The following is a 14892-nucleotide window of genomic DNA, read 5'->3' as shown; positions in this document are numbered from 1 at the left end:
TCCGACAGTACGAGCCCTTGTTCGCTTGGTTGCTCAACCCCTATCTCCCAGGCTACGACCTATCGCATTGCTTTCGATGAGTCTATATCGGATGGGTGTTCAAGTCTTTTGAAAAACCAGCCCATTCTAGTCTATCTGTCCCACTCTAAAGAAGATAGTGAACCTGAGGTTGTGCTGTCTCCAATCCCACGAGTCCAATAGGAAGAGCTAGTCCTCTAAAGTAAAGTAGGCGAATTATGGCTAAATCAAATAATTCTTACTTTCACGGCCATCAAACATTCCAAGACATCTCTTCAAGACTATCCGACTCAGCTCTGCGTAGGCAGAGCCAGGAACTAGATCTGTATCCCATGATCAGTAATCTTACAATTACACAACCACCAGATCCTTTAGGTTTGTTCGATCTATCGATAACTGATAGACAGACGCCTTTGACACTTCCTCCAGGTGGAGTTGATTAACACTCTCATGGTTGGTCGATGGAAATAGCAAGACGAGACAGACATGATAATCTGAGAAATATATGTGGTGATCCCTTAAGCAATATCTAAGAATTCAATGTGTCCAAGATTCAATTGATTGGTTGAAGCCAAGGTCTCGAGCTAGTCCATCTTCCTATATGATATTCTTAATAATGCGCAGCACCAAGCCTGAAATTGGGGAATGAATTGAATCGATTGCCTTCCTTTCCTGGACTGAACTGAAACTAATAGGCTGCTTCCTCGTCTGTACTTCAACTAGGAGGTTGTTGATATCACTCTAGATTCTCGAAAGGATATTGGATTGATTTCAAATCAAGGAAACTATTGAAATCGGGTAGCGAACCTATTGTTCCTTATTCTTTTGTCCTCCTCGGCTCTAGTTGAACAATGCACACACCCCGCTTTAGCTGCACATAATAAGGTGATCCGTGAGGCGGCTAGCTATTAGTTAGTGCGATGTGCAGTGAAGTGAGAGATCTCTCTACTCTAGTAGACCAGATGAAATAGCTGCAATGACTAATGTTTGATTGGGAAGACAGAATACATACGTTGACGTGCCCAGTCGAGCTACCGTAAGGTAGTCTAGTTAAGGAAAGGAAACCGGCTATTCCCCTCACGCTAAGGGTGCGATTCCTTACTCTCCCACAAGATCACACTAAATACAATAGGTGCGTGATCTACTAGATTCTTATAGAATCAATTTATAACCTTAGTTGATAGACAGGAACCACCATCCCATAACAAAAAAGGGGGGCGAAGGTTATTTTGTACCAATGAAGACGGATTTCTCTCTCGAGCTGCTCAAAGATCTTTAAGTGGCTTACGAGGTAGACTTGATCATGATCCATATCCAACCTTCTCCCATCTGCTTCTGTCTCTAAAGATTAGAGTCATCGACGCGATTCAAGTCCAGTGCTGATAAAATCCTGCTGTCCAGTTCGGGAAAGCAAGTGATTGATTAGTTCCATTGGTCTATTGGCTTCAGCTTCCAGTCTACCTCATTTCTATCAAAATGATCTGGTGTCTATGTCCATGCCTGAGGTTGGTAAACCCTATATCTATTGCGGGGTGGTTTGAGGAAGGGACAGCTTGTAACCCACGACTTACTACTACGAAGATTCTGGCGGAGAGCTTTTCACATATAGATAGGTCGGGATGAGGAAGCTCCGTAGTCAACTAATAGATAGAAAATCCACCTTGTGAACCGTGTTTGTCTTAAAGTACTGTCTGAGAAGGAATATACCTGTTCCAATCCCTCTAGTGGCTATACTGATTGACATAGGTAGCTTTCGTAGTCAAAGCTCACAGGGCCAAATGCTCTATTGGAGTGGGCACGAGCACACACAATCAAGGTTCGAAGAACTTCTACTTCACGCCTTGAGGATTCTATGACGCTCACTCAATGGTGTTGTGGCGATTGCAAGCAATCAATAAACGAGGAAGCCAAATTATGGATCCAGGAAGGCTGCATCAGAAGGAAGAGTAGGTGTTGCTATGCCGTTGGCTGGGACTGAGACAGAGAGAGGGGAGCATAGCCCCTATGATCCCGGTAGAGAGTTCCAACTAAGCTCTTCTCAGGTTCTTTCTTTCTCTTCCATTCTTATGTTTATATATTAAAGTGTAGTTTTCTTACTATAATATAATAATATTAATCTAATATGCCCATTGGTGTTCCAAAAGTACCTTACCGGATTCCCGGAGATGAAGAAGCGACTTGGGTTGACTTATACAATGTTATGTATCGAGAAAGGACACTTTTTTTTAGTTCACTGCCCTATACATAGAAAGAAGTGCTTTTCCACCGGTATCAACATTCTATCTGGAATCAGTAGCGATAATTGTTGTATTGTGAGCCAGCCCCGTAAGACACTACGCACCTCCAAATTCTATATGATTTTTCCAATCATTTCATTTATACGACCTGCAAATAAGATAAGATCTTGGCTCGCCCTACAAAAAAACAACTATATGCCCTATAAACTTGCTTGCTTCTTCGAATCTCGAAATAACATATAGAAAGTGTTTCTGTGATGAGACCATTCTCGATCGATAAATGCGATAGGAGCCTATGTGTTTCACGGGCAGCCGGCCAATAGGGGAAGGTTGTGAATCCGGCGAACCGACCGCTTTAAGAACGTGATTGTCTTCTCTCACTCAGTTATCAATTGACAAAGATGACCCATTCTTTTTCGCCCTAAAAACGACAATGGTATGGTACTTTTTCTTCCAATCGAGATTGTGTGGGTGTCCGCTCATGTTCACGTTACATGCTAAATAAGGCTTTCATTGGAAAAACCAACGCCGACGTCAAGATCAGTCTCCTTTCCTTTCTCTTTTCGGGAGCAGAGCTGAAAAAGATGGGAAATTCCAATGATTCTTCGTTCATTATCATGTCGATTCCTCACAATCGCTCTTTGTGATGCTGCGGAACCATGGCAATTAGGATCTCAAGACGCAGCAACACCTATGATGCAAGGAATCATTGACTTACATCGCGATATCTTTTTCTTCCTCATTCTTATTTTGGTTTTCGTATCACGGATGTTGGTTCGCGCTTTATGGCATTTCAACGAGCAAACTAATCCAATCCCACAAAGGATTGTTCATGGAACTACTATCGAAATTATTCGGACCATATTTCCAAGTGTCATTCTTTTGTTCATTGCTATACCATCGTTTGCTCTGTTATACTCAATGGACGGGGTATTAGTAGATCCAGCCATTACTATCAAAGCTATTGGACATCAATGGTATCGGAGTGCGCCTCTTAACGAGGTTGATTTAAGTGCAATGAAATGTACCGGTGGTTCGCGAAGCATCTGGCTTACCGGTCATCTCCCATTCCCGTCGTCGAGAGACTAAAAGAACTATAGCATGCCAGAAACGGGGAGTTGAGGTGGTTAGACCTATACCCCGAAATGCTCCCAGCATAGGAGCCTATGGTTCCATTCTTGTTATTGCTGGAGGTACACATACCTCTTCTCGGTGTGGTGGAGCGATATACGAAAAATAGATGCTAAGCCTGCAATGTCCGATAACGGGGCTTCAGTAGTGAATCTATCGGCACCACAGCAGTGGCATACAACTTTGGACCTAAGGGCAGGTCCCGTTACCTTTCGGAATGGGGGATCCCCGTTGGCAACAACCACGGTAGTAGTTGCGGAACTACTGGGCCAAGAGAGGACAACCTGTTGTTCCTGCTCCTCCTTCTTCGCTTCGGGGACGGAGGTCCTACGGTATGTAAGAGCACGCACAAGCACTTGACCGAAGGGGACCAGCGCTTCTACTCCTCCACCGAGGAGCCGTTCCTGCGAGAAGCAAGGGATGTCGTGAACGGTGGGAGGTCAAAGAAAGAGAATTGACCTCTGAATACAGTGATCCTATGATCTAGATAGACTCCGTCCTTTTTTTTTAGATAAGGGTGACTCAAGAAATTGGGGGTGGGACCTGCTGGCATAATGCAGGCTGGAACGTGGGAATTCGAGGTCTCATGAACGAGTTTTTTTTCGTGGACAAACATACTTTCCGGTCTTTTTTATGGATCCTTTTAGATCTACGGGCCGGCCGTTCACATGAGCATAGGGAATCTATACTCGAGCCTTCGACTTGGCCCCTGGCAGGATAGGTGAGGAATCACTCTTGAGATCTGATCTATTGGGGCCTACAACTTCGCCAAAGCCGACTAGCATCCCTTTCCGTGGTGAACTGGCCGTCCCATACCTTCATTTTGTCTCATGTGTGTTGAACATTGTCTTCCTCGGTTCCAGCTTCACTGATGTAGGTAGGGCTGGGCGAGAAAGGGTCCCCTCTTGCCTATTAGTAAGCGGGCCTTCGATTCCACCGGGGTCTTACGGTCTCATAGAGGGGGGAGAACTACCTAACTAAAGAAGAATAGTGCTCTTTATAAATAAGAGTAGGTGTGGAGAGCTTTTTGCGGGGAAACTTGCAAGTCAAGTTTGGGGGGAGGCGGGCGTCGACCCAACCTTATGAGTATTCGGACTATAACAGTTCCGATGAACAGTCACTCACTTTTGACAGTTATACAATTCCAGAAGATGATCCAGAATTGGGTCAATCACGTTTATTAGAAGTTGACAATATAGTGGTTGTACCAGCCAAAACTCATCTACGTATGATTGTAACACCCGCTGATGTACCTCATAGTTGGGCTGTACCTTCCTCAGGTGTCAAATGTGATGCTGTACCTGGTCGTTCAAATCTTACCTCCATCTCGGTACAACGAGAAGGAGTTTACTATGGTCAGTGCAGTGAGATTCGTGGAACTAATCATGCCTTTACGCCTATCGTTGTAGAAGCAGTGACTTTGAAAGATTATGCGGATTGGGTATCCAATCAATTAATCTTCCAAACCAACTAAACCAGGGAAGCTGAAGCGGAAATGCAATTCTCGGGTGAGGGAAGGGGGAAGCTCCAGGAAGGCTTCGCTCGCTCGCTCAAAAAGCTCTAACGCTCGTTTACGAGTGGAGTGCATAAGCCCTTATTGAAGTAGGGTGAGGCCTTACTACACGAGCTCGTAAGTCAAGCACGGAACGAGCCTTGTCTACGAAGCTTCGCTTCATCATCTTGCTTGCTTCTGGCGAAGCTTAACGCACTATAACATAGGCATGCATGATGGTATGGTAGGAAGACTCCTTTTAAGGCCGACCACTACATAGGAGCGATAGGAAGCCAAGCCGTCAAAAGGAAAGGCGAGCAGCCCTTATTGCAATAGCAAACGGCCTACTTATAGCCCTATTTATACCCTTTCTCGGGGACTTCAACGGGCCTTACAAGCTCAATAAATTGCAATTCTTCACCTTTTCCTCAGACAGTGGGAATGCATTTTCTTACTTGATTGACATTGACAGATATGTGTACCACACCGAACAAGCAATATGTCATATGCTTGATGTACCAGCCAAGCCAGCTCTTTTTTTCTCAGTTCCCTTATCCTTAGCGCAAAAGTAAAAAGAAAATGAAAGAGAGTTTGTATTTGCAAATGAAAATGAATATGGATCTAAATAAATTAGATAATCAATAAATAAGAATTGGAATAATAGAAAAAATCTCCTTCGCCCCTTATCTCTTCATCATCGTCGGTTCCGTCACTTGTGGTATTCGTTTAGAATCTTGTTGACCCTACTCGCTTACTCCTATTTTCCTTATTTCTTTTTCTACATAATTAATTAGAACTTTCTTGAAAGAATGGGGTTCTCTCTGGGGGGGCGCACCCTCTCTTCCTTTTTGAGAAAGATGGGCTTGTTTTTTTTTCAATAAGTTCTATTGCTTTGACACATTTAGTATATAACATAATATATATAAGAAAAGTACTAAAGGCGAAGGGCATTCTGTTGTACAGCTACTTTGGTATAGTTACAAAGGTAACCGGTAGGTGACTGTTGAATCGACAGTAGTTACGAAAGGGGGAAATAGCTCAGTTGGTTAGAGTGCTGGTCTATCACGCCAGAAGTCACGGGTTCGAACCCCGTTTTCCCCGCCCGATCTTTCTTTCTTCCCGAGGTCATACCTCTGCCACTTTACCCTGAGTTTCACTAAGGCATATAACCCCATTCGGGTAAGAGGAGCAAGCAGTGGGGAACATCTATTTATATGCGTGTTAGCATCAACAGCATCTTTTTGAAAGTAAATTACATCGATCCTCGGTGCTAGGTACTCAGGTAAGTAAATCCTGAGGATAGAACTAGAGCAAGTAAGCTCATCGCACTATCAAGTCAGTCAGGAACTAGTCTGCCAAGCTTAAGAAGAAGTGAAAAGTAAGAAAGTTGTCGTCTAGTGAGGGCTAAAAGACACGGAGAACATCCCCCCTCTATTTGCCAATAGCTTCCGCCTTCCTCTCTTTCATTTCATGTCGGTTCAGCCGAGCCAATAGATTCCATAGGCGGGTCAGTTATAGCTGTAGTAGCCTTTGATTAGGTCCTTTCAATAGACTTTCCGTAGCTATAATTCGATAGACTTTCCGTAGCTCAGTACTGCTGATCGTTGACGCCCGCAACTGTACTTACGGCTGTACTTGTGAAAAGAGATAGAGCCGTCTCGCTATGACTCAAAGATGGTCAAAAAGCTAATAGATGGGCCACAAAAGGTAGAGGAGAGGGGGTAAGAAGAGTAGACTTACTACTGGATACAAGATAGGGTATACAGCTAAAAGGGTGAGATAGAGGAATGAAATGAGCCAGTGAAACGGTCCATGACCACAAGTATTGAGCTATAACCATAAAACTTGGGGAGTGCCTCAAGAAAATCCATTGAAATAGAAGACCCAGGTTGTAATGGAACAGACAAAGGTTGAAGAAGACCAGCAGGAAGGGTGTGCTCACTCTTGTTGAGTTGACACACATTATAGTGAAGAACAAACTTGGAGGGAGAAAAAGAAACCAGAAGGGACCCATTGTTTCTGTGCAAGTCGAACAATGATGGAAAAGCATCCAGTATGTAGCCGACATATGCCAACAACCCAAATGCACATATGCTAGTTAAGTTGAAACTCCTAAATTAAAGCGCAAGCAACAAAACTACTTTTTTGAAGGCGCGGAGCGTTGAAGAAGAGCATAGCTCGATTAACACAACTAGGGGCAATATGGTTCATTTTCCTAGAACACCACAACAAATGTCCCTACCAGCTGTTGCCAGTGAAGCTGAAACCATGGCTACCCCTCAACAAGCCTCTAGCTCTTATCCTAGGCCTGAACCGCCTGAACCTCCAATTACCGTACCATTGGTACTGAATACGACCACCACTCACACCTATTCCAGACCTTTAAACCCCTGACCACCTAGACCTCTAGTAGCAAAGCAACTAAAAGACCCAATCACAAAAATAACCCTCTCTATCCCCCTCAAAACCTTGGCACGAACACTTGTTTCCAGCCACCTATGGCCTTCCTCACAGCTCAAAACATGATAATATTAGACCTAATCCTGCACCTCCACCACCACAACCAAGACCCAATTCAATACCAAATATCCCATTTTCCCAACCAATACTTTTGCCCTATGCTGGAAATTCCATGAAACCAGAAGTGCCAATATATACTTACCTTAACCAACCGCTTCCAACTCAACAGCATGACCCGTACCAATACCTGCAAGAACAAAGGCCGCAAAATCAATATCAATATGGGCAGCAGATACATCAACCTCCTAGAGTTTCTTTTCCAATATTTGAAGGGGCCAGGTCTTGGATACAAAAGTGTGAACATTACTTTTCGGTGTACCAAGTTACGGATTGGTACAAGGTAGAACTTTCGGCTATGCACCTTAGGGGGAGAGCTGAAAGCTGGTACAACAGTTTCTTAGTGAATAGGGGACAAGTATCTTGGCAAGAGTGAATTCAAGAGATTGTAGAGAGGTTTGAGGTAAGAAATGTGGTTGGTGTAGTTGATGAGTTTAATCACTTGAGGCAAAGAGGAAGCCTAGAAGAGTACAAGTCACACACAATTGGCAGAATTGAGGGCTGCCATGTTGAGGTGCAATCCCTATTACGATGACAACCTTTTTCGACAAAGTTTTCTTGGGGGTAAGGGTATTGTAAATAGAGATAGATGTTTCGTCCGGCTCTGAGAAACAATTCGGCAACCCCGCTCTTCCCTTTGCCTCTTCCACATCTATTTCTGAAACTTGATTCGGTTGAGTTTGAAGCAAGGATCTAATCAGATAACGCTTTGTTCTCCAATGAATGGAGGTGGAATAATTTCTTGAGATAGAGAAAGCTACATCTCGACTTTATTTAAACGAAAGAAAAAGGTTAGTCCTGCTCCTAGACTTCCAATTCCAAGTAGTAGTAACGGAAAGGAACAGGTTTAGGAGAACTTTTTTTTATGTCTTTCTTATAGCGATCGCTGAAAGTCAGTCAATGCCCTGGCTTCAATGAATGAAGACCGATGGGCTACGAAGTGGAGATGATGTCGTCGTGTCATTGCTCGTGATGTCTTCACCAGGATTTGACTTACCAATGTGAAAGGTACCGTGCCAGTGGTTCTATCATTTAGATAGAGAGTGATCTTTCCTTCTTGTCGAAGAAAGATATGACGTTGGGAAGGGAAAGGGAGTAGAAACGTTTTCGTAGCCTTGGGGCGAAGGGCTGAGAGTTCCGTGATCCAGTTCTTTGAGCATACATAGGTTGAGGATGGAACCCCTATAGCAATCGATGTGGAAAAAGGCAACAGCCGAGAATACAAAGCAGAAAAAGTGAGTGAGATCTTGACTTTCTATTATCATACAACATAGAAGTATTTAATCAAATCAGAAAGAGCCCTGGGATTTGACCAAAACGGCATAATTGAAAGCTCTCGTCTCAGTCGCTCGCCTAAGAAAAGGTACCGGGTTGCTCCGTGATGACGAATAAGCAACCCAGCCCAATCCTTGCTTTCATAGAAAAAGGTGAATTTACTCGAATATTCGTTCAATGACTCAATATTTAGTAATCAAATCATGCGTTTGTTAGATCATTTAGTGAGAAATAAAACGAGAATAAAGAGAGAGTCCTCACCTCAATATCGACAACAATGACCTGGCAAGTGAAGTAAAGTAAAAGCAAAGTAGAGCCCGGTTGATGTCAAACGTTTTCAAATCTTACCCACCATATCCATTCATGCACGTTACTAGATGAAAAGTAAAAAATAAAGCAATGATGGTTTTTATCAGAGCCACTTTACAACCGGTTTAGCAACTTCTTCATGCCCCTACGAACGAAATATTTGGAGTTTGACAACTGGTTGACGCCGGTTGATACTCGAATGAATATATCGCCGGTAGATACTTGCTTTTCTAATGAGGTAGACACTTTTGCATGTTAAGGTTTCCACTTCAAACCATCCAGATTTACACTTCAATTTCTCGTTGTTGACACGGTTTACACTTGACTTCATTCAAACTGACACTTATGTATCTATCTAGGCGGGCGGGCACTTAACCAAACTCAGGTTGACACAAACTATACAAAAGTCTTAATTAGGGTGTTTTTTCCGATCAACCCGAAACTCCGAACAGAACCGACCCTGACTAGACCTTTTCCCAAGCAACTCCGAATACTGGAAAATCTGAATGAAATTCGATAAGAGAAATCAGAGCATGTTTCTAAATTTGTGATAACTACTTATTTATGAGTGAGAAATGCTTCATGCGAGCACCCTTGCGGCCTGCTTTTGAGACAGGGAGGCCATGCTCGTATCTATGCTTTTCATCATTGGTCTGGTCTACTCGTACCCCACCCCACAAGGTACATCTTCGACTACCGTGCTTCTTATCTTGACGCTATACATTCAGTTCAGTCAGTCCCAGAGACTTATCCTTCAGAAAAAGGTAATCCACCCATATTGGACTTTTCTTCACCTGGCCTCGCGGATTCAATACCGAATTCTCTTCGCATACCGGCCTGCTAATTCCGGGATTAGCTGTTCTCAATGACTGGTGGATGCCTCTTTTCTACCTTAGAAATTGTTTTTTTATGTACCTTCTCCCTCTCTACACCTTTTTTCCGCCTCGCCGCCCAGAAAGACCTATAGAAGAAGGAAGAATTCAATCCGTATACTCCAAGCGCCGTAACTATCGCACTTTCCAAGAAACCCTCCAATGAAGAAAGTGCAATTGAAACAATCAAGAACGGAAAAATAATTAGACTCCCTCGTTAATTGTTTGGATTGGAATTAGGCTCCTCTACTCTAGTCGTCCTCTTCTATTTCGGGCAGTAGCTCAGCCCATTCCGGGCCTTCCTTTACTGAATCTATTAGTAGTTGCACTTTTCGACATATGCCTTTATTTAGGCATTGGTTGTAGGCATCCCCTTCTCTTCAAGGAATATCTGCGCCCGGTTCCTGATCAAGTGTTGGAAAAACCGGAATATGATGCTTTCTACTTCAGCAGTAGGGTTGGCCTGAAGCCAGCCCATAGAATAGATACGGGCGTGTTCTACACAGGAGTTCTTGTAGAACATGTTCCAATCAAACCTCTTTCCCTTCGTCTCCGGTTTTCAATACGAACAAGTGTCATCCTCTTCTCCCATCGTTTGGATGGAATACCCACGTGGAGCTGACCTTCACTTTTCAGAGACAGGGGCAAGCCGATAATTTGTAGCCTCCCTGGTTGTTTTCTGGAAATTTCAGTAGAAGTGAAGCCCTGTAGGAGCTCCCTAAGGACTCTAGCTAAGACCTTTTTGAGACCCTGGGTGACTCGCGTGGACTTATCCCCTCTCGGTAAGCCGAAGACCATATCGTCTGCGTAGCGTGCGTAATAGAAGACTACGGCCCCATCCTCTCGGACCATTACCCTTTCAAGCTTGGCATCCAATATATGGAGATAGCAGTGAATGAGGACAGGTTCAATCGGGCTTCCGAGCGGTATTCCTCGCTTCTGGCACGTGTAACTCTTACCTTTTCTATCTACGTGTGGTTTTCATGAAAACCTATTTTATCAACCTATGGACTCCTTTCAATGACAGAGTCTTTGGAGCAAATTGGTTCAGGATTCTAAGGTTAGAAAAGAGTTACCACTCAAGGGAGGAACAGGATATGTGGAAGGCTATCCTGGTGGCTCAAGACTGACCGGTATACCTGGACCAGTCTATATTGAGCCATATTCATCAATTCGTCAGGCAATTTGGCCTCACACAATGTATCCATGTTCCACCAGACGCTTAATCAACCCTGGAACACAAGAGAACCCTTCTTATCGAAGAGAATTGCGTATTAAACAGATGAGAGAAATAGCCCTAAATATGTGCATCGAGTAAGTCATTACCTTCTATTCGATCTCCAGTATCGCTCATCAAGTACTTGATCAGATTCCTCTTTTTTCTTGCAATTGCAAAGTGGTGGAAAAAATTTGTATTTCGGTCACCATGTCGTAGCCAATTGGCTCTGCCCCGCTGGAGCCATGCTACTTCTTCTTGTTCAAACAGGTTCTCGAGCAGCAGTCAAATTGACTTCCCCTGCTTGAGCGTAATGCCCGCCACTGGTGTGGTGGAAAAAGCCTCGTTTTCTATTCCTTTTAAAGCTGCTGATGCGAGCTACCGAACAAACAAGATTAGTACAAAAAGCCACAACTAGCACTAGCTTTCGTGATTGCTTCTTTCTACCTTTCTCACTCCGGTAATTGCTCCTTCTCCAAAATATCACTACGGACAAGATGAGCTAATAGAAAAAGTTAGGGCAACAGATGATAGCGACTCGCCAGACTCGAACTGGCATAGGCGGATCGGATCAAACGAAATTAGCCTTTCTTCCATCAACAGGAATCGCTTTGATTTCGCAGTTCAAGAGGATGGTGGGGGCAACCTCTCTACATCTGCGGGCCGGTAGGCCAGCCAACTAACTCTTCAAATGAAGAACTGATTACTCCACATCTATGAACCTATCATTCCCCGCCCTTGCCCATTATTTCTTTTTGTATCACGCTAGGACTTTGCCTCTTTTTTTGAGGAAAAATATGGAAGTAGAATCTCCTCTCTTTTAGAGGCGTCTTCCAAATCCAATTTAAGATCAATGAGGTCTTTCAGAGAGCCGCTGCTCTTTCCATTAAATTCTAGGATCTCTTCGATCCTATGCGCAAAAGCAAGGTGTGAGCCCGCGACCCCTCGATCGCTCTCAGAGTCAACCGGCCCAAACCGGGTTATGAGCTCAACGAAAAAAAAGTATTTTTAGAAATTGCCTGCAAAACCGCCTTGCGAGCGTTACCGTCAGCGTCAGCGCCATCTCCCGATGGATATTTTTTGCGCATCTCCAATAGCGCCTTGGCCCTATTTTCTTCTTCGTCTATTGGGGAAGAAGAAGAGGTGGAGTAGCAGGCGGATCTCATCCCTCCTGCGGACTTCCCCGTACTCAAAGTGACTCTGAGAGATTGCGCTTCTCTACTAATCGCATTCTGTTCAAGAATCACTGTTTTCATGATCGAATGACGAAATAGATATACGAACTGTATAGGATCATTCGCTGGGATGGGATAAGTGATTCTTTTATAGGATTCCCATGGGATCGTAGAATCAACTAAGGATGGAATAGGTATTTGTGATCGATCAGCTTCCAGTATGACCGAAGACTTTCTATCTGCATTCAGAATAACCACACAATCAGGTTGTTGGTTCAACCCAAAATTGATCTTCTTCTTTCTTGAACGGAATTTTCTTTATTTGCAAAAGATTTGGTCAAAAACGCCCCGATCTTCCATTGAGAATCATCGAAACAATGAGAATTCACATTTCTTAAATAGCTTCTTAAATAGCTCGCCATTTCTTCCGTTATCTCATAAATAAATAAATGATTGGTCTTTAAAAAGAAGGAACGGCCTTTTTGACGACTGGGAGATCCTATGAAATGAAGAGCGTTTCGTAAACAAATCAGTGTCTTGTCTGAATCGAGAATAGCAATTCCATTTCTTGAACCACGGATATAGACTTTGAAATGGTGATCAGCTACCCGACGGCCGAGATGTGCATTCGTACAAAGTAATTTAGTACAGACTATCGAAAGCATTGTCATTTTGCGATTTGAGTTCCGGAGATACAGGTGGTAAGTTATGGGTAATGCGGGGGAACTTTAAGACGAGATAGAATACCTAATATGGGAGTGGTTTAAGTGAGAGAATAGCTCCCTTACCAAACCAACTGAGCTATTTGCCATGTTTTTGACAAATGACCTAACTTTGATGTGATGTGCCCGGCTAGCCCGGATCATTCTTAGAGCAGTCGAGGTTACCGGAATTACGGCCTTCCATACAAGAACTGGCACTATTGTAACTCGCTATGGGCCTCCTGCCTTCTCGAAAGAAACTGGCTTTTGAAGAAATTACTCTATTTTACGCATTTAGTTGAAGCGGATTCAAAGAGCTCTATCGAGCAAGGAAGGAGTATACTATACTGTAGCTGGATAAGCTAGATACCAAAACTTTGATAAAGATTGAGGCAACCCATTTGAGGAAGAACCGGACGGACCCCTGTGGAGATGGCATAAACAATCCTTTGACGAACTTTCTGGTTAACATAGAATCTATGAGTTTTTTCTTCTAATTACTACTACTAACATTATTCAATCTGGTATCCAAGAATTTATTAAGCTCATCCCGCAAGCACATGTACACATCTTGGATTTTACCGTCTTAAGATGGAAGAAGATTCGTTCTCCTACCCATTTCTAAGTTAAGCAAGAGATAACTCATAATTTGATATGCACTCGCACTCGCATCTTGGGTCACTGGAACCTGATGATAATTACTCACTCCTTCATCCTGAGAAAGGATCTTGGCTATGAAAAAAAATGGATCACTAGCTTGCGCAGCAAATTGAATGAAACTTTCGTCCGAAGTAAACATTTCAGTCTGGTGTTCGTTATACCATTTAAGGGCATCATCTAAGTTCGAGAACTTTGGATACTTAAAGGCTGCAGCACATGCTAAGTGTTGACTGAGATTCTTTTTTTCCGACAGGTGGTTTTGTGCTGGAGGTTGAGGATGATCGGCAGAAAAGAGTAATAAACTTTTTGACAAATCACGCTCATGAAAATGCAATACACCTGAACGGTAGATTCTACCACGGAAGTCCATGAATGCTGGCAAATAGAATTGATAACCTTCGTATGCTGACGCAAGTCTTATTAAAAAATCTTCATAACTAGCCTGCTGCACCTGTTTTAATAATTTATTTAACAGTATGTTATAGCTACAAGCATTATTAATACCTTTGACGTTATTGAAGTAGCACTCCCTCAATATGTCCTGAGGCTTCTGTCGGATTCACGCGAGCCAGAGCATTTGGTAAAAGAAGCCCACACTCAACTAAACATTGACGATTCTTTTCCAGAAATCTCAAGAGCCTTTTGTTTATTTCAAACGCTTGAGACTGAAGCCCATTCAAAATATCACACATCTGCTTGTATTCTTTTTTATGTAACTTTATATAGAAGTGGTTTAAGTCATGGGAAGTTAATAGCCGAAAGTGATTCTAGATATCCCCCGTGGGTTTGCATAAGTAACCTCCTATCAGATCCGATAATGTATCAGGATCAGACCCCCTCTCTGCTGGTTGCCAATCCAAGGGTTTGCAAAGCATCGGAAGATTGAGTTTGATAGGGAGCAGATTTATGTTCAAATTGCACATAACATAATAAGAATTCTCTATATACCCTTGACCTTTCTTAAGAACCAGCACTGGATCTTCTTTTGTTACTCCCCTATCTGTTGATATATGTAGAACATTTCTTTCAATCATGAATTGGAGCAAGTATTTCCCGATATCATAATGACACTGAATTTTTTCTTTTTCTCTTTTTTGCTAGCACCTTTGGGCTGAACAACATCCTTAACTGATTCTACCTTACTAGTGAGTACTGCTTCCACCTTACCACTACCTGGTGCTTTGTATTGTAGAAACCTTGCTTGTTCTCGTACAGTTGAATTAAGTTGA

At 43.1% G+C, this 14892-nt stretch overlaps 1 non-coding gene and 1 pseudogene across 1 annotated transcript; one reads left to right on the top strand and one right to left on the bottom strand.

Annotated features, from left to right (window-relative positions):
* Nucleotides 1-5905: 5905 nt before the first annotated feature.
* TRNAD-AUC (transfer RNA aspartic acid (anticodon AUC)) lies at nt 5906-5979 on the top strand. The gene has a single exon. It is a non-coding gene; the product is annotated as a tRNA-Asp (tRNA).
* A 5793-nt stretch (nt 5980-11772) lies between these two features.
* LOC147980128 (small ribosomal subunit protein uS2m pseudogene) lies at nt 11773-14584 on the bottom strand (annotated as a pseudogene).
* Between the last annotated feature and the right edge of the window lie 308 nt (nt 14585-14892).

This window comes from Triticum urartu, chromosome 3A (genome assembly GCF_056163025.1).
Source record: "Triticum urartu cultivar PI428250 chromosome 3A, HENAU_Tu73, whole genome shotgun sequence".
NCBI classification, from domain to species: domain Eukaryota; kingdom Viridiplantae; phylum Streptophyta; class Magnoliopsida; order Poales; family Poaceae; genus Triticum; species Triticum urartu.
The sequence above is the reverse complement of the archived record's forward strand: the minus strand, read 5'-3'. Positions and strand labels throughout refer to the sequence as shown.